Below are 21,317 nucleotides of genomic sequence, written 5' to 3'. Positions count from 1 at the left end.
GAGGTATTGGAAGAACTAGTAGACTACCTGGTAAAACCACCAATCTTGGGATATCCTGATTTCAACTTACAGTTTGTTTTTCATTGTGATGCTTCTCAAGTTGGACTGGGATATACCCTGTATCAGCATCAAGATGGAAAAATGAGATTCATCGGTTACGGTTCTAGAACGTTGATAGACGTCGAGAAGAATTACCATCTACATTCCGGAAAATTGGAGTTCCTGGCATTGAAATGGGATATCTGTGAACGATTTAGAGATTATCTCTACTACAGCAAAGGGTTTGAGGTATACACTGACAACAACCCTTTGACCTATGTCCTCACTACAGCCAAACTGAATGCAACGGGTCAGAGATGGGTCGCTGAACTAGCTGACTTCAATTTCAACATCAAGTACAGGCCAGGAAAATGCAATGTGGATGCTGACGGATTGTCAAGAATGCCACTAGAGCCTGAGGAGTTCATGCAAGAATGCTCAGAAGAAGTCAGTCTGGAAGCAATTGAGAGCATTACCCAAGCAGTGCAAGCTTATCAAGAGGAAGACACACCATTGTGGTGTCCATTGATGGTGGAAACCCCCATAAAAGCAAGAGAACAAGATCACCCCCTGTCCATTCAACAACTACCAAAAGGAAAAATCCATAGAGCACAAAGGGAAGATCAGATAATTGGTAGAATACTACTTTATGTGGACCAAAATCGGTTTCCAAGTAAATGGGAGAGAGATAATGAGTCACCAGCAGTATCTGTTTTAGTTAAAGAATGGATGAAGCTCTACCTCAGTGAAGACGGTATCCTGTATCGCAAAGGAGGACAAAATTGGCAGTTGGTACTACCCAGAGTATTCCGTAGATTGGTCTTCAAAGAACTCCATGAAAACATGGGACACATGGGAGTGGAAAGGACAACCAACTTGATTCGTGAATGTTTCTTCTGGCCGTACATGAAGAGAGATATTGAGAGGTACGTTACCAGGGAGTGTGGGTTTCTGAAAGATAAATGTCCCAACACATCAACCAGGGCACCTATGGACAACATCCAAACTACGTATCAGTTTGAGATGGTCTCAATAGACTTTCTACATCTCGAGACGTGCAAAGGAGGTTACGAATACATCTTGGTGGTGATGGACCTTTTTACTCGATTTGCCCAAGCATATGCCACCACCAATAAAGCTGGTCGAACAGTGGCAGAGAAGATCTTCAATGATTTTGCTTTGAGGTTTGGGTTCCCGACGAGGTTACACCACGACCAAGGAAGAGAATTTGAGAACCAGCTCTTTGCTTAGCTAGGAAAGTACTGTAGAATTCAGAGATCCCACACAACGCCCTATCACCCAGAGGGTAATGGACAAGTGGAACATTTTAACAGGACATTATTGTCAATGTTGCGCACTTTAACAGCTGATGAGAAGAAAGATTGGAAGAGTTCTCTAACTGTACAAAGAGAGATGTAACGGGTTACTCACCCTTCTTCCTATTATATGGACGATCACCAAAACTGCCAATCAACATCATGTTCGATACTCCGGTGTAAGAGACTTACAGAACGTATCCAGAGTATGTTCGGAAATGGAAGGAACGGATGGCAGAGGCATACAAAATAGCATCCAAAGTGGTTACGCAAGGACAGAGCAAGAGTAAGGAGTACTATGATCGAAAATTGCCAATTGATTGAAAGTATTGGCACCGGGAAGCCTGGTGCTAGTCAAGAACGTAAATGACAAAGGTGGTCCAGGAAAACTTTGTTCGTACTGGGATGACAAGGTGTATGTGGTCGTAAAGAGGAAAGTCAATGAGAGTCTAGTGTATGAAATCCGATTGGAAAGAGGGGACAAGAAAACCAGAATAGTCCATCGGAATTTATTACTACCCTGTGATTATCTCCGACCACAACAAGACTTCCCAGAAGCAGACCAACATCGACTGAGATCGACAAAGAGACCACCACAGACTGAATCTCCGGTGGTGGATAGTGACCTTCAAAGTTCCGATGAAAAAGAGCGCACCGTTGTATTTCTCGGACTGGCAAGGAGAGGGATGTACCATCCTCAGGATAGTGAACTAAGTCCCGAGGCTCCACAATTTGTACCAAGGAGTACAGATGAAGTCCAATTCAGATCTGATGTTTGAACACCGGTCACTGGAGAGACCGATCGACACTCAGGAAGCGGAATTACCAGACCATGTGGAACCAGGCGATTTCGGAGAACTATAGGAGCTTACAGAGGAAGTTCCAGGAGCATCTGAAGAAGAACAGGCAATGAGTACGGCGGAAGAAACTCCTGTGACTGAAGAACCCGTGGTATCTGAGGAACAACCCACCAGGAGGATGTCGACTCGAGAAGTGAGGAGGCCCGTGATGCTGACGTATGAGACACTTGGTTAACCGAGTCAAGTGCCAAGGACTGTCGACTGGAAACAGGTATCTCTGCCTACGAACCAGGTAAGCCCACTGTAGTGGTATTCACCACCGTGAGGCAGTATGGAAGATGTTGCCTGGTGGAAAGACTTGTTTTCATGCTTTGATTTTCCTTAAAATACTTTGTAGAAGCAAAGAACTATTAAGGCTTAGTGAGAGAGAGAGCTGGTTGAAGACGTACGAAAAGCTCCAGCTGAAGAGATGCTGATTGTGTTACTTGTTTATTTATTACAGGCATTCTACAAGAAAAAGGTCGTAGAATAGGTTGTTTTAAATGTTTATAAATGTTATGCCAATTTGTATATAAAGTTACTCAACTTTCACCACCTGTCTCAGAATTGGTCAGATTGACCAATTAAAATGAATGTCGAGGATGACATTCAAAAAGAAGGGAAGAGTGTGACATGCAGAAGTAGTGCTGTTGCTTCAAAAACATCTAGCAACTGTTACAAATAACACAAGCACAGGAGACAGGAAGTGTTGTGCTTCAGAAGCATCCAGCAACTAGAGGGGTTAACACAGTCACAGGAGACAGGGAGTGTTTTAGCAGAGCCCCATGGGGATTGTGGGGAACTTGTTATTGTAGTCTGGCTGAAGCCAAAGAGAAAGGTGGTGTGTTATCTGGATCTGACCGAAGGCCACTGAACAGAATTCAGATCAGGAGAGAAACGAAACACCGGTCAGATAAACTCCCTGAACTAACAGTGCAGAGAATTATCGGGCAGGAAGATAAGGACTGGAAGAAATTGTATCACAGGGATCATCTCCCTCATCAAACCCTCCCCCTCCATCTCCATGCAGGATAAAGAATTCTGTGTACTAGTGTGTCCTTGTGAAGGAAAAGCCTGTGGTTGTGTATGCATAGAAGTGTGCTGCTAAGAGAGCTAATCTATGCTGAATTATGCTACTGAAGAGACTGTAATACTGTGCCTTGTGAAGAAACTACTGTATTGTTACCGGAGCCGGTTGCTTAAGAAACTCAGACTGTACTGTAATGAAGATTGTTACTTTAATATCCCTCTATTGCACTGGCCATGCTTCAGATTAAATTCGACTGTTAAACTGTTGAAAAAGACTCTTGTCAGATGTGTCTGGTCAGCAATTGAATCTATCGTGTGCCTGAGAGAAGCTGCAGCCTATGGTCGCCCTGAGTAACGGTTTTCCCAGGATTCCAAAGAATTCATGATACCCGTCTCGCCCTATCTGAACCTAGCGGCGTGCGTGTAACATTAAGAAAATTGCACTAAGTTTCAGGCTGTAATCTTCATTCATTCATTTTAAGACCCCCTAATAAGCAGACCCAAGTTTCAGGTTTTTCTTTGGTGGGAGTGTCCTTTTTGGTAATATAGGCAGGATGTGAGTTCTGTACTTCTATTCTGTTCTCTTCACGTGCATTCCTCCTTTTCTATAGCCTGTTTTTTTGCTATCCCTATGACTGTACAGTACCATGCACAAGAGCAGAAAATGATTCAAGTTTCATAGTTTCTCTTGTGGGAGTGCCCTTCTTGGTAATATAGGCAGGGTGTGAGTTCCGCACATATCCAAAGTGCTTCTGTCTTCATTAGCCCTTACATCATCAGAGCATCTATCCTGCATTGATTTACTATTAACGTACTTTCCTCCTTTTCTATAGCCTGATTTTTTCTGCTCTCCCTGTAACTGTACAGTACCATACACGAGCAGAAAATGATTCAAGCTTCAGATTTTCTATTGTGGGAGTGTCCTTCTTGGTAATATAGGCAGTATGTGAGTTCTGTACATATCTAAAGTGTTGCAGTCTTCATTAGCTCATACATCAGCAGAGCTTCTATCCTGCATTATTTTCCTCTTCACATACTTTTCTCCTTTTCTATAGCCGTTTTTTTTGCTACCCAGTGACTGCACAGTACCACAAACATTATCAGCAACATGAGCAGAAAATGTAGGCTGAGGAACAGGGACACATCAAACCAAAGAACAGACTCCAGCAGACCCCAAAATATATACAAACTAGTTGTAGCTCTTCACTCTGGATTTACTTTAAATGGTGTAACAGAAGGGATATCCACAAAATCCAAAATTAAATCAGACCCTAGACCAGGTCCCAAAATTAATTCAGACTCCGGGCCTAGCACCCTAAATAAATTCATACCGCTGACCAAGTACATAAATTAATTAAGAACCCTAACTAAATGGAGACCTCAAGCTAATCCTCCTAAATGTACTGACAAGACTCTTTATAATATAAAATAATATATAATTTAATATAACCTTATAGTGCACCTGGTATATATAATATATACCTCAGAACAGAGTTAAAGGGACTCTGTCAGCTGATATATGCTGCCCAAACCATGGGCAGCATGCATCAGAAGCTGGCTGTGAGATCACAGCCATGTATATTTTACTCTGAAATGCTGCTGCGCATATCAGCATGGGCTTGTCAGTTAGTGTCAGCGGGCGGGGAGAAGCCGCCGGGGACCTGCCTGTACGACTAGTAGCAGTGATTAAAAGTATGTTTTTCTCTGAAATGCAGAAGCATTTCAGAGTAAAACATACATGGCTGTGATCGCACAGCCAGTTGCTGATACATGCTGCCCACGCTTTGGGTAGCATATATCAGCTGGCAGGTTCCCTTTAAAAAAATAATCATATCCCAGATCATTATGTACCATTTATATTCCACTTCTTGATTTGTAATTACCTTAAGTTGAAAGGACCCAGGATTTATGTAAGTGTTATCTATTGTTATATATATACCGTCATGGCTGGAAGTGTTGGCAAGTGTTGGCAACGTTCCAGAAAATGAAGTATTTCTCCCAGAAAATGATTGCAATTACACATGGACATAATTTCACACAAACCTTCCAAAATGGGCCAAGCAAAATTGTTGGTACCCTCAACTTAATATTTGGTTGCACACCCTTTGGAATAAATAAGTGCAATCAATCCCTTCCTATAACTATCAACAAGCCTCTTACACCTCTGAACTGGAATTTTGGACTATTTTTCTTTTGGGAACTGCTCCAGGTCTCTCATATTTGTAGGCGCCTTCTCCCAACACCAATTTTAAGATCTCTCCACAGGTGATCAATGGGATTTAGATCCTTACTTGTTGCTGGTCACTTCATAACTCTCCAGCAATTTGTTTCCATCCATTTCTGAGTGTTTTTTGAAGTATGTTTGGCGTCATTGTCCTGTTGGAAGACCCATGGCCTAGGGCTCAAACCCAGCTTTCTGACACTGGGCACTACATTGCGACCCAAAATCCTTTGGTAATCTTCAGATTACATGATGCCTTACACACAGTCATGGCACCCAGTGTCAGAGGCAGCAAAACAACCCCAAAACATTATTGAACTTCCGCCATACTTGACTGTAGGTACTGTGCTTTTTCTATCTAGGCCTTATTCCATTTACAGTAAACAGTAGAATTATGTTTTTTACCAAAAAGTTCCATCTTGGTCTCATCTGCCTACAAGATGGTTTCCCAAAAGGATTTTGGCTTACTCACGTACACTTTGGCAAACTGCAATGTCTCTTGCCATAGCTCTGACACTGATGCACCCTGAGCCTGCAGGACAGCTTTAATTTCTTTGGAACTTGATTGGGGCTGCTTATCCACCATCCAGACTATCCTATATTGCAATCTTTCATCAAATTTTATCTGCCGTTCATGTCCAGGGAGATTAGCTACAGTGTCATGGGTTGTAAACTTCTTAATTATGTTGCGCACTATGGACAAAGGAAATCAAGATCTCTGGAGATGGACTTGTAACCTTGAGTTTGTTGATATTATTCAAAAATTTTGGTTCTCAAGTCCTCAGACAGTTCTCTTTTCCTGTTTCTGTTCTCCGTGCTTGGTGTGACACACACAGACACACAATGTAAAGATTGAGTAAACTTCTCCCCTTTTTATCTGGTTTCAGGTGTGATTTTAATATTTTCCACACCTGTTACTTGTCACAGGTGAGTTTGAATGAGCATCACATGATTGAAACAAAGTTGTTTACTCACTTGCCAAGCTGCTCTGTCTTCTCTTACTGGTTGCCACAGGGTACTACACATCCGCCTCCTATTGATTCGAATAGGAGGCAGATGTGCAGTACCCAGTCACTACAAGAAGACAAGAGTGAGTAGTTCTGGGCAGCGGCTGCCGCCACGATGACAGCTGATTGGCGGTGGTGTCGGGTGTCGGACCCCGGCCGATCAGACCTTGATGACCTATCCCAAGGATAGGTCATCAATGTTAAAGTAGTGGACAACCTCTTTAATTGTTTACATATTTGGAGTCACTCTATAATATACAATAATATCATTTTATTATTATCGAAATACAGACTATTTATTTATTGATATTTTGATATTATTACTGACATATTTAGAGTTATGGTACTCCCCTATATCACGACTTTTCAGACATTTTCTCTGTAATCTCTTTCCCTTAAACTATTTATTTGGTTGTAGTCTATGAATTAATAAATAATTTATTCAATACATTTTGTTGTATGTCACTTATGGGGTTCTATTGCTTGTTGAATATACAACTACCCTACTATATGTTTGTTATCTAAATTTGTGAACAGAGTGTATTACAGATGTCCCACCTGATTCATCAATTGTAACTTTTTAAAAATTCACAAAATTTTATGTAATTTAATGTAAACACTCTAGTCTCGTCCCCATCCCCTGGTGCAGTTTTGGATACACCACTATTTTGGTGCAATATTTACAGCAGTGCCGGTGCAAGAAACGATACAAAAGTCTCAAATAAGGTGCTTCAGAAAAGCTTCTTCCTCTTGAAAAACTAGATACACCGACGTCGAAAAGACCTTTAGGGTATGTTCCACACTAAAGTTCCATTTACACTGAAAGATTTTTGTGAAAGATGGTTCTGAAGATGGGGGACCCATCAGTTTGATTTGTATGGAAATACTTTCAAGCAGCTATGGGGGTAGCACATGTCTGCAAGACGTTACATTTTAGCCTATGGATGTGACAAGCCTGCTGTTTTCATTGACAACAAGCAGAGTTCTTGACTATGGTTGGAAACTGAAGTAGAAAGTATATTACAAAAAATGTAGAACTTCTCATAACACAGTGATTAAGTTTTATTTCCATAACATTATGTCTTATCCTTTTGTAACTCTTTGCGTCTTTCCTCTAGAGATTCCTTCTTTTTAGCATGAGATCTTAATCCACACTCACAGTCACAATGTCAATTCCACATTCCATTTAAGCCTTCCCTGACTCTTCTCATGTTGTTACACAAGATTTCCCAGTGGATATATGTAAGTGCCCTGTCAACGGCCACATGACGTGTGTCACTTGTTTGGAGGATCTCGAGAACTCATCTCCAGCACTTGCAATTTTCAAGTCAATCCCCAGTTCTGAATTGTCACTTATTAGCTGGTTGCCTTTCACTAGGGTGCCCTGTGGCATGTTATTGGCCGCAGTATATGCATGTGTATGTTGTAATGAGAGGATGGATTAAAGTCTCAAACTGCCCTTTGTGTGACAGAATTCAGGATAATCCTTTGCTTAATCTTCTTTAGCTCCTAGCAGCATCTTGGAGTAAAATGATACTCCTGGGAGCTGGCAGTGCTTCCTGAATTGTCCAAGACTTGTAGATAAAAAAAAAATACAGAGGAGTCAGATCCAAGACTCTCCCGGCCGCACAGAAAATTATCCGACATTTGGGAAGGACAAGACCTCAAATGCATTTTGGCGAAGTGACAACTTGATAAGGAAATGCATTGAAAGAAATAGTTGAAGGAAAGACTGAGTATGTAAATGAAAAGATTGAACTCAACGCTCAGAAAAGTCATCATGCAGCAAAAGATAGGAAATATATTTTAACATTGTAAGAATACGATTGCTATGTGAGAAAGTATGATAGTATTAGTATGGAATTAATTTTCAGTTTCCAAAATGTCTGCAACAGATTTAACAGCGTGTGAATGTGCTGCAAAATGCAAATGTATTCTGCAGAAATACCTGCAATGAAGGAACGCTTGTGATTGGAAAATTATTATGCAGATTTGCAGTTCCCCAATATATCAAGCTGTACCTATTTAAATGCCCTGTACTGCCCTCTCCTCTCCAGGTCCACAATCCCCAATTCACAAACTTGCACACCCTTGTAGAAATCTCAAACACCTTGACCTACACTCACTCTCTGAAACCCTTCTCCCTCTTACGGGCATAAATTCCTTCCGTGGTGCAGATGTTGCTGCTGGTTTATATAACACCACAACAGCTGCAGCTCTTGATTCGGTCGCCCCTCTGACATATACCAAAGCTCGCACACTCAATAGGCAACCCTGGCACACCAACATGACTAAAGAACTGCGAAGAGCCTCCAGGGTTGCTGAGCAGAGATGGAAAAGATCCCACTCCAACGAGCACTTCATCGCATTCAAACAATCCCTCACTATTTTCAAATCCACACTCACAGCAGCAAAACAAACATACTTCTCATCTCTCATATCCTCTCTGTCTCACAAACCCAAACAGCTATTCAACACTTTCAACTCTCTCCTCCATCCCCAGCGCCTCCTCCCTCTCCTCTTAGCCGAAGAGTTGGCCTCATTCTTCAAGCAGGAGATTGACACCATCAGACAAGGCTTTTGCCTAAAGTCCCCACAGCCCCTCCTCATATCTACTCAACCTTCCTCTCCAAAACCAACTTCTCCATCATTACAGAAGATCAAGTTTCCTCTTTACTCTCCAAATCACACCTCACCACCTGTGAACTTGACCCAATCCTATCCCACTTCATCCCTAACCTTACCACAGTCTTCATCCCAACCCTAACCCACCTCTTCAATCTGTCACTAACAACCGGCGTCTTTCCCTCATTTTTCAAACATACATCAATTGCACCCATCCTCAAAAAGCCCTCCCTTGACCCATCCTCTCTGTCTAGCTATCGCCCCATATCACTTCCCCCCTATGCCTCAAAACTACTGGAATAACACGTCCACCTTGAACTGTCCTCTCACCTCTTCTCCTGCTCCCTCTTCAACTGCTTACAATCAGGCTTCCAACCGCACCATTCTACTGAAACTGCACTGACTAAAGTCACCAACAACTTACTAACTGCCAAATCCAGGCAACACGACTCCGTCCTCCTAATTCTTGATATGCACACGCCCGGGCTGACAGGCGTGTGGGTGATTTAGTGATTCCACTGTGCCATGAACCGGAGAGTGCCTGGAGGGGCGTAACTAAGTATCAACCCGATCCGACCAAGGTCGCATGACGGCTAACGACACCGTGCAGCAGGGAGGAACCGAGCAGAGGGACCAGGTGCTACTCCAGGCCAGACCCCGGACACGGCTGTTGACCCACACCAGGGAATACAGGAACAGGCAGGTTAGGCTGGCACACAGACAGGTGGGTATTGGCAGGCATGGCTGGCATGCAGACAGGTGGGCACTGGCAGGCACGGCTGGAGTGCAGACAGGAGGATACTGGCAGGCACGGCTGGTATGCAGACAGGAGGGTACTGACAAGTACGGCTGGCGTGCAGACGGGGAGGTACTAGCAGGTTGGAGCACAGGCTGGATAGGGTCCAGTACAGACTGGGATTCAGGAACAGAACCGCAGATGCGGTAGACAAGCAGAGCAGAGAGGAACCGCCGGAGCGGTGGGCAAGGGGGAGCAGAGAGGTACCGCCGGAGCGGTGAGCAAGCAGAGCAGGGAGAAACCGCCGGAGCGGTGAGCAAGGCAGAACAGACAGGAACCGCCGGAGTGGTGAGCAAGGCAGAGCAGGCAGGAAATGCCGGAGCGGTGAGCAAGGCAGAGCAGGTAGGAACCGCCAGAGCGGTGAGCAAGGCAGAGCAGGCAGGAACCGCCGGAGCGGTGAGCAAGGCAGAGCAGGCAGGAACCGCCAGAGCGGTGAGCAAGGCAGAGGAGAGAGAAACCGCCGGAGCGGTGAGCAAGGCAGAGCAGGCAGAAACTGCCGGAGCGGTGAACAAGGCAGAGCGGGCAGGAACCGCTGGAGCAGTGAGTAAGGCAGAGCAGAGATAAACCGCCGGAGCGGTGAGCAAAGGCAGAGCAGAGGGGACAGGGCTCTGTTCACACGGAACAGACTGGAAGGGAAAGGCAGAACCAGATACACACAAGATACTTGCAATGAAGTAGCGAGTGGACTCTAAACTCACAAACGGAAGTACAGCGACAACGAGTAGGAGTTAGGTGCAGGTTCAGACTCTGCAGAAAAAGGGAAGGTACGGACATAGAGAAAAACAGGTAACAGGCTAGGAGAGTGTTCAGACAGGAACTGAGTGTTCAGACAGGAACTGACACTGCAGCGAGATACAGCAGCGGGTCTGGGTATGCGGCCCCCAGAATGGTGGAAAAACAGGCTAGAAGACACAGATAACAGGTCTGGGTATGTGGCCCCCAGAAGGCGGGACAAACAGGCTAGGAGCGTGTTCAGACAGGCCTGGGAATACAGCCTCCAGGAAGGCGGACACAGGAAAAACAGAACAGGACCTGGCACATCAGAGGCAAGAAGCCCTCTTTGGATAAGAGTTGCTCAGGCACCAGCTTCAAGGTGGAGCTGGTTTAAATATCCAGTGACAGACAGAAATAGGCTGAGGACGCATTAGGGGTGTGCCCACAGCAGCTACAAAAAACAGGAAGTAACTGGGCCGCCGCCCTAAGCAGTCAGAACAGAGACAAACAGACAGCATGAATAGAAGCCAGGCTAGCAGACTGGACTGAAGATCAAGTTTGCGATCTTGCATAGTGAGAGATGGTGCACAATGCAAGCCCGCCACCCGGTATGTTACACTTCTGAACCTGTCATCTGCCTTCGACACAGTAAACTATTCCCTCTTACTACAGACTCTCTTACCTCTTGGCAGCACAGACTTGGCCCTATCTTGGCTCTCTTCATACCTAACAGACCGGACATTCAGCATCTCCTACTCACACACCACCTCCTCATCTCGTCCCCTATCTGTTGGTGTCCCCCAAGGCTCAATTCTAGGGCCCCTGCTCTTCTCCATCTACACCTCATGGCTTTCAGTGTCACCTCTTTGCTGATGACACACAGATCTACCTCTCTGGACCCGATATCTCCTTCCTACTAACCAGAATCCCACAATGTCTGTCTGTTATTTGATCCTTCTTCTCTTGCTAGATTTCTAAAATGTAACATGGATAAAACTGAATTCATCATCTCCCCCCCCACCTCACTCAACCCACCCATCTGACTTATTCATCAAAGTTAATGACTACCCACTCTCTCCCCATTCCCACAAGCTCGCTGCCTCAAGGTAACCCTGGACTCTGATCTCTCCTTCAAACCACATATCAAACCCTTTCCACTTCCTGCTGACTCCAACTCAAAATTATCTCCCAGATCCGCACATTCCTCAGCAAAGACTCTGCAAAAACACTAGTGCATGCCCTTATCATCTCCCGCCTCGACTACTGCAACCTCCTGCTATGTGGCCTTCCTTCAAACACTTTTGCACCCCTCCAATCTATCCTAAACTCTGCTACCTGACTAATCCACCTGTCCCCCGCTACTCCCCGGCCTCTCCCCTCTGTCAATCCCTTCACTGGCTCCCTATTGCCCAGAGACTCAAATTCAAGACCCTAACCCTGGCATACAAAGCCATCCACAACCTGTCTCCCGCAAACACATCTGTGACCTAGTCTCCCGGTACTTACCTACACGCAACCTCCAATCTTCACAAGATCTCCTTCTCTACTCCCCTCTTATCTCCTCTTCCCACAATCACATACAAGATTTCTCCCATGCATCCCCACAACTCGGAAACTCTCTACCCCAACATATCAGACTCTCGCCTACCATGGAAACCTTCAAAAGGAACCTGAAGACCCACCTCTTCTGACAAGCCTACAACCTGCAGTAACTTCCACTCCACCATACCGCTCCACGACCAGGTATACCTTCACCTACTGTATCCTCACCCATCCCTTGTAGATTGTGAGTCCTCGCGTGCCGGGCCCTCTCTCCTCCTGTATCAGTCGCTGACTCGTTTTGTTCAAGATTATTGTGTTTCTGCTATGTATACCCCTTTTTCACATGTAAAGCGCCATGGAATAAATGGTACTATAATAAGAAATAATAATAATAATTAAAAAAAGCAGTCCTGGCACACAATCTCCACCAGCCCATATATAGCATGTACCCCAAAGGATATGCCATAAATGGCTGATAGCTGCAGTTCTTGCCTCTGGAACCCAGGCCGACGCTGTGGAAGTAGGTCCTTGACAGTTTACACCCATACCCATCTTGCCTGGTGCAGACATAATGTCAATAGAGAGGTACCAGTGCATACACTTGTTCTCCACTGAGTTTAATGAGACCTCTAAAAAAGAGCCAATCACAAAGTGCCTCCCCAGCAGTGCCAAACACCACACGCCAGCACAACATATCTCCTCAGAAGCACAAAACACCAGAGTGCAGCAAAAATATCTCTCCTTCAGCATAGCTCCCAAAAAAAAACTACAAACTACATGCTGTACTGTACTGTTGTTTGCTTCCTTACAGGCTGATTGTACTGGTACATAGAGAAGGTACATAGAGAAAGATCTCTATATGTCAGTGCATTTCTATGTACCTGTATATTAGAGGTAAAGTAAAGTCAGAGATTTTTTTCAACCTATAAAATTATTTATGGTGATCAGAAAATGGCACAAAAAAATGGCTAGATTGATATTTTTTCATTACATCTATAAAAATGTAATGTTGAAGCTGAGTTCACACGCAGCATAAAAGCTGCTTTTTCTGCAGCTTTTTAACTGCACATTTTCTGCAAGTGTTAATTAAAATCAACAAGAAAAAAAGGAAAAATGTTTAGAAAAATACACAAGATGATTAAGTTTTTCATGAACTACATGCAACATTGCAAGAAAAAATCTGAAGGAAACCTAAAGGCCTAAAGACTGCTTATGACTCATTGTGCCTGATAATAGTGTCATGTACGTGGGTTAAACAACTTCATCATGCAGTGAATTGTTTATGTGCGTAAAAAATTATTGTTTCTCGCTCATCTATTGTGCCATGTAAATGGAAATCGCATGATTTTTATGCTAAGTGCGTACAAGGTGTGTTAATGCACATGAATTGTAGTCATTTACATTCATTCCAACATTGACAGTTAGTAACCTTTTTTTTTCACCGCCACTTAACCTAACAACTATAAAACTATGAGAAATCTGGTGACGGATCTGAAAGAACATAATTAGCAACCTTTTGACTTGTGATCTACACATATTTACAGTACCTACATTTTACTGTTTGGGTGGACATAGATTTTACCCTCTTAGCGATTACTGTCATACATGTAAGTTGGAATGAGCCATCACTGCATGGAGCGGGCTCAGGAGCTGGACCTGCTCCATACAGCAGAGATGCTGGATGTGTTACTGACTCGCCCCCTGGGCCGTGGGGCACTCGGATCCGGGCAATAGGGAAACGGTGGGAGTAGCAGTGGCAACCCGGTTCCGTGGCTCAGGGTGGTCAGACCAGTGATAGTCCGTTATGTGCTGATGGTTATGTCCGACTACGCCACCCGTGGATTGCGGTTATTAGGAACCGCCGCTGCATGCAGACCGCTGGGGCTGATGAGGTGTGCAGCTAGGGTAGTATGACTCCCCACGGGAAGAGTGCGGCCCCAGGGCAGTATAATGGATGGTGGGAGTGATGGTAGTGAGAGTCCCAGTGCTGATAGTGCTGGAGGAGCAAGGAGCACACAGACAACAGGTTGCAGTCCAGGGTCTTTACTAGAACAGGTAAACTGACCCACAAACAGTCCCGGCTAGGAGGGGACCTGGATGTCTGAGAGCAACGGGGAAATTGGCCCTGGTCAGGGTGAGGGTATAGGCCTACCGTGCTTTCTGCGCTCCTTCTGGCTATCTCCTCGTTATAGGGTAACAGCCCACGTTTCCGAGCTTTCTGTGTATTCTCGCCTGTATGGCCTGCGACGTGGGTTCCTTTCTGCTCCCAGCCTTGTACGGCTTTACTGGTCCCTTCGGTTGTGGCAGGGCCTCCAGGCTTCTTAGGCCAAGGAATATACAGTCCCTTGCGGACTGGTTCTCTGCTGGGGGATGTAGAATCCTCCCAGCCTCAGACACCAAAGTCTGGTAAAGTAAGTCTTTTATCTGCTAAGACAGGCTCTCTTCGCCTCTTGTCTCTGGCTTGTGGCTCTCCTCCTGCCACACTTCCTCTTAGGTGCAATACAACTGTCTGTCCCTGCTCTGCTCTGGGACAAGTCTCAGTCCTGAGACAGGTCATCAAGTTCTCTCTAACCCTGCCCCCAGTACCAGCTTTTATAGGGGCAGCCAGCTCCCCCTACTGGCCTGAGACAGGAGGCATTGCATGCTAATGTTCCCCTGACCAGAGAACCTCCCCCTTGCTCTCAGACACAGCTTTAATATATTTGTGGCATCCAGGCCAGGGTGACACATTACATAGTTGGCACCAAGAGCAATCCTTTAAATGCCCCCATCAAGTGACAGCAGCATTTAAAATGCCTCCAATATAGCGAACATCACACATCATAATCGCGGTGTGTCAAAGGGTTGTAAAAAGAAGTTGGGGGTACCCTGAAGACCGCCAACACTGCCATGGAATTAAAGGAGTTGTCCGGTCTAAAATGAAAAGTCTGCAGTCACTCTGTTTGACTCCAGACTTGTGAATTTTCCCAGCACACACACTGTACGATGTGAGAATTCGTACTTCTCTACCCTGGGCAGAACCATCTAGTGGGAGCGGCATTGCTCAATACAAGTGTAGTGGGCGCTCCCGTCTAGTGGGCACAGTCTCGCTCATTGTATAGGCAATCAAGGGATTACACTAATGAAAAGAGTAAAAAAAAATAAACATATATTAAAAAAAATATTTTAAAACTATATCTAATTTAAATCACTCCCTTTTCCCCTAAACGTAACAAATAATTACAAAATTAACATATGTGGTATCACTGTGTGCGTAATTGTTTAAAGTAATAAAATGTTAAAATACTTGCTCAATATAATGAACAGCAAAGCGGAAAAAAATTCTGCATCCTCTAAAAAACGGAAATAAAAGAGATCAGAAAGTTGTATGGACACCAGAATAATATAAATAAAAACTACAGCTGTTCCCACAAAAAAATGCCCCTGTGCAAATGCTATCAACCGAATAAAAAAAAAAGTTATTCTTCTCAGAATATGGTGACTGAAGGCACTTTTTTTGGAAAGTAAATTTTTTAGTTTTTTTTAAGTAGTTAAAAGAAAAAAAACTAAACAAATTTGGTAACATCAAAACCATACTGACCCGTAGAAGAAAGTTACTAGGTCCTTTTTAACACTATTTTTTTCCTCTATTTTTTTCAGTACATTTTAAAGGGAATCTGTCACCCCCTGGCACTTATCTGACCTCTAATATGGGCATACAGGTGATAGAAATGTAAATCTATTCATACCTGTATTTCTCATATTAGAGGTCTTGTTGGTGTGAAATGTCTTTTTTTTCATACAAGTTTCTGATACTTGCAAGAAATCCCTGCCTACTGTGGTAATTATAATGTTTCCCCCCCTCCTCTGCATGTCACAGTGCCCTGTGAAGTGCAGTTGCACCAGCCAAATCCAGGCACTGTGACGTGCAGGTGAGGGGGGAAACATTGTAATTACCACAGGAGGTGGGATTTCTTCCGGGCCTGGGGCCCTGGGCCTGCAAGCATCAGAAACTTGATTGAATAAAAAGACTTTTCACAGTAACAAGACCTCTAATATGAGGCATACCGGTGTGTATAGATTTACATTTCTATCACCTGTATACCCATTTTAGAGGTCAGATAAGTGCCAGGGGGTAACGATTCCCTTTAAATTACAATGAATGGTGTCCAGAAAAAACACAAGCCCTCATACACAAGCACCCAAGCATGCTCGCCGAAAGGGTTAATGAAACCTACTCGCTCAACACTAATGGCCATACATGTGAGATAGCTGACAAGTATTTATTTGACTATTACTATATCCTGCAACTTCCTCATAAATCTTTCCACTCAGGTCAGCTTTGGCGTCGGCTATCGGGGGCACATTTGGTAGACCCCCATACTTTATGATGTTCTGGATTAAGATAAATATGGAGAAATAATACTAAATGCTATGTGTGGAGCAAGTCTTCAGAGGTGATAGCTTATTTACAGATTGATATTCATTTCTAGTTATTTTCCCTGATAACATTTGATGCTTTTTATAGACACTCGGCGCGATGAAGACCACTGACCATCGAGGCTGAATTTCCTTTGCTCTCGACAGACATAAACCTGAAATGTCCACTTGAAAGAGATTAAAGTGGGAACTGTCAGTCAGTAATAGCTGAAATTATAAAACTGATGTGTGCCAGTATTTATTACCCACTTATCATCCTCCAAGTCAGGAATAAATCTCTTTTACAGAGAGTTTATGATACATGTATATTAATGGGCTGTTGTCAGTTCTATATAATAATGTCACACCACGTTATACGTCGCCCCCGCTCTCGCTTCATGTTGGTGACTTCTTGTATCCTTGTGAAATCAGGAAAAAGAATTCTAAGCAAAATATATTTCATAGGATAAGATTGTTTTCCACTGTCTCACTTTTAGGCAGAGTTGTAGCTTGTTTTGCCCCTGGGTAACTGTTCAGTAGGCCACCCTAGCTCTGTATCTAAATACCTGGCAAAACCAAATTCCCCGGCTTGCTGTTCTCTGCTTGTCGGCTTCATGGCAAATGCATGCAGAAAAGTGAGCTATGAACATTTTGTCAAATAAAGTGATACCTTTTAACCCAAAAATAAGAACTGAATCCAAGTAATATGAATCACACCACCATGCAGAAGCTTTTTCATTGCTCGCTCATAGGCTCCATAAGGGCTGTCAAGTGTAGGGATGAGCGGACATGTGGAAGTTTGGGTTTGTCAGGTTTGTCCGAACTTTAGTCCAAAGTTCAGTTTGGGTACCAGAACTTGACCCGAACTTGGCTCCAAACCCAATATAAGTCAATGGGAAACCGTACTTTGGTTCTGTAAAATGGTGGAAGTAAGGGCTATGGCGCTGCAAAAGGAAGCAAAATGGGGGTAAGGGCAGGACAATTGCCCTGCAAACAAATGTGGATAGGGAAATTACTTAAAATAACAAAGAATAAAAAAATATAATAAATAATCTTGAGCCAGGAGGCGGAGGTCTAAGTGGAGGAGTAGAGCAGTGCCCTGCATGTGTAGTTTACTGTACTTGTTAATAAATAAAAGAAAAAAAATGACGTGGGGTCCTCCCTATTTTTAATAACAAGTTGAGGGAAAGCAGACAGCTGTTGCAAAAGGGCCAATATCCATGGACCTTCCCACAGGCTCGGCGCTAGCACCTGGTGCATCCCGGCACTTGCCGGGGCTCTGAGCAGGTGGTGGGGCCAACTTGCCGTCGGGCACTCTGTTGCGCTATGGGACCCGTGAGCGGAGGAGAGCGGTGTCAGCGTCCACTCTCCCCCGCTTGCTCAGGGCCCCGGCAGCCGGCACAATACTTACCCCTCCTCGTGCCTCCGCAGCAGCTCCAGTCTCTTCCGCGTCCTCTGAGGCTTAGGCTTAGTGCCCACGATGCAGAAATGAAGCAGAAATTTTCCTGAGCATTTCTGCATCTCCTTGGCAGAAAAACGCATGCTGTTTTTACATGCGTTTTTGACGTGTATTTGACTCGTTTTGCATGCGTATTTGCCATGCGTTTTTCCAATGCATTGTATAGACAAATACACATGCAGAAACGCGCAAGAATTAGTCATGTCCGTATTTTTTCTGTGAGTGAAATCTGCGCAGAAAAAATCCTGACCATGTGCACAGAACTTGCATAATGTCATAGAAAGACATGGGATAAGGTATGCAATTGTGGCACCCTGCTGCGCAAGGTGCCACAGAACCCAGAAGGGTGCATGGACGGATTTCTCCACAAGAGACTCTCACTACATGCAAACACCTCCACATTCCACCTCATACCAGCAGAGGGAGCCCTGATAGGGATATATAAAGGGAAGGTGGAGCCAGGCAGCTCAGTGAGAGTTGAGTCTAGTCAGAATCTAGAGTTCAGTTACCGTGTGCTCAGACAGAGTGAGAGCAGCACGTAGGCTACTGTGTGAGGCAAGCTAGGCCTTCAGCAGCACTGAAGCCTAGTGAGGGCCCCGAGTGTGGCCGAAGGCAAGAGGAAGGAAGGAGTGATAAAAGGGGGCAGAGGAGCATACCAGGCTCACCCCAGTATATATACCGGACACCGGGTCCGAGCCTACAGGGCCCCTTTACACCCAGTAGGGATAACCGGAATCCCATGAGGACTACAAGTCCCTGGCAAACCCGAAGCTAGACACATACAGGACCAGGAACCACGAAGGCCCCCGACGTCCAGGGAAAGTGGTTACCAACCGGAGGTCATACTTCAGAGCAACAGGTGGAGTAAAGGCAAGACACATACGCTAGGCCCAGTGGCAGGCTGGCCAGGAGCTTACACAGAGGCAGACATGGATCAGGAGGCCTTATACCCACTCCCTGGGGAGAAATCCAAAAGTACGCCCTTCACCTGGAGTAACCTGGACCGTATCTAACAGCTGTACCAGTAAAGGTAACGAAGCAAAACCCCCTGTCTCTGTCCGTTACTCCGGCTGTGCCATCTACCTGCACCACAACGCCCAGCATTCCCACCATCTATCTATCTACACTGCCCTGAGGCCCGCTCCACCTGTGGGGAGCTGCACCATCTTTAGCTGCCTTGTCACCTGCCTCAGAAGACTGCTGCAGCGCTGGTGACCTTCACCAGACACCACAGGTGGCGTCACGAATTTCTCTGAACTTTTAGTAGTAATTGCTAACCCTTTTGTGCACTGACCGCCCTGGGCCAGCCACCGTGATATATTGCCCCCGACAGTAAGGCCCCTGGGGGCGAGTCATCCCACCTGGCATCACGAACGGGATTGCGTGCCCGTTGCCACCGGCTACTGTGCGCCTTAAAATACTGTAAATCTTACTGTGATGAAGTTTTTCCCGCCAATTGCCGCTGTTTCCCGCCATTTTCCGCCATTTTCGGGTCACCGCCCGGGAAGAAGAGGGGCGTAACCGCTGGAAGCGCGCGTAGCCTAGGACACACCCCGCCCCTGACATCGTACCAGGAAGCGTCAGGTCCTGGAAGGAGCCAGAGGACCCTCTGACGTCAGACGCAAGGACCTGAAAGAAGACCGTTGCCCGCGGAGCTGCGGCCTACCTGTTGAAGAAGGTAGGCTGCGGTTCACTAGGGGGGCGCAACAATGGCTGACGACCAGCAAGCTGCCGGAGCATCGATTAACGCTCCTGATGTTCAACCTGCGGCCGGCGCCGCGCAGGCCGGAGCGGCCGCTCCACCAGCAGGGGTCGTAACTCCGTTGATCCCTATGACCCTGCCGTATATCCCTGGAGCGAAGTGGTTCCCCCAGTATACCGGCAAACCGGACACACTATCCGGATTCAAGAGGGAAATATGCGGCATACTGGACATGTACTCTATCACTGGCAAGCAGAGGGCAGTTGAAGTGTTAGGACAATTGACTGGTGCCGCTGAGAGAGAAGTTGAAACCTGGCCAGCCGCAGACCAAGAATCAGTGTCCACCATCTTTAAAAGACTGCAAACCGCGTTTGAAAACCGCACTGAGACAGATCTCCGGATGAGGTTCTACCAGTGTGTCCAGAGACCTGAGGACAGTATCCGGGACCATGCCTGGCGCTTACAGGAGGCCCTGTGGGCCCTGAAACAGGTTAGTCCAGCCAGCATCCATGATGAAAATAAAATGCTGACGGAACAGTTCATCCGGGGGTTGAAGTCCCAGGTAGAAAGCAGAACTGTACGGTGGTGGGCCTTAGACCATCCAGATGCCACCTTTGATACCCTTAAGGACAAGGCTATAAAGGGCATGCAGCCCCTGGAAACAACAGACACTGCTATCCAGCGTTACCAGGGTGGGGCCACCCCCGTGCCTGCAGCACCCACCGCTCCTTCACTAACGGCCGAAACAAGGATGCAAATAGTGCCCCCTAGCGAGCTGGACAGCCCACGCTCTGAGGTGCGCCAGCTAAGTAAAACCCTGGCCACTGTCATGAGCACCCTGAAGCTACAGACGGAGCCTGAGCTGGAAGGAAGGATCTTGCTAGCCGATAGCCCTGAGGATGTCCCCTGGATGAGAAGAAGAAGAAGGACAACGCCACCCTGTAGAAGGACAACGCCACCCAGTGGGAGAACCAACGGCCAACGCCGCAATCTAGCAGACTTCATCTGCTACCACTTCCATAAAGCAGGCCACACCACGCGGAGGTGTCCTTTAAACGAGGAAACCCTGGGGCCGAGGGCCGACACCCAGGAGTAGACCAACCAGGCCCAACAAACTGGTACCACCGGTTCGTGGGAGGAAGACCTTTCCTGTCCATTGTGCTGGACAGCATCGCGAAACCTGCCCTGCTCGACACAGGATCTCAGGTAACCATTATGCCTGATGTCCTCTACAAAAGGTTCTGGTCCATAGACGAACTGAGCCCGCCAGCTCCAAACCTTTCCGTGTATGCCTCCAATGGCCTTCCCCTTAACCTAGTCGGGGTTAAGGATGCGGCAGTAAAGGTGGGAAGAGTGGAATTGAAGGACCAGAGACTAATTGTAGTAGAGACTAATCCTGATGATACAGACTTGTATATGGTACTGGGCACAAATATTGTTAGTAGCTGTTTGGGAGAAGTGTTGTTCTTGCTCCAACAGATGGCTGACACCGCCAGACCAGGGCAGAGGAGGGTGCTCCAGAAAGAGATTTGAGCCCTTATGTACCAGCAACAGGTAAAGCTATCAGGTGGTGAAATCGGTAATGTACGGGTGACAGACCCGATACCCATTGTGATTCCCCCAATGAGTG

The sequence above is a fragment of the Phyllobates terribilis genome, unplaced genomic scaffold (genome assembly GCF_046119375.1).
Source record: "Phyllobates terribilis strain yellow unplaced genomic scaffold, ASM4611937v1 Scaffold_5__5_contigs__length_657084704, whole genome shotgun sequence".
Taxonomy (NCBI): domain Eukaryota; kingdom Metazoa; phylum Chordata; class Amphibia; order Anura; family Dendrobatidae; genus Phyllobates; species Phyllobates terribilis.
This window is presented reverse-complemented; position numbering follows the sequence as displayed.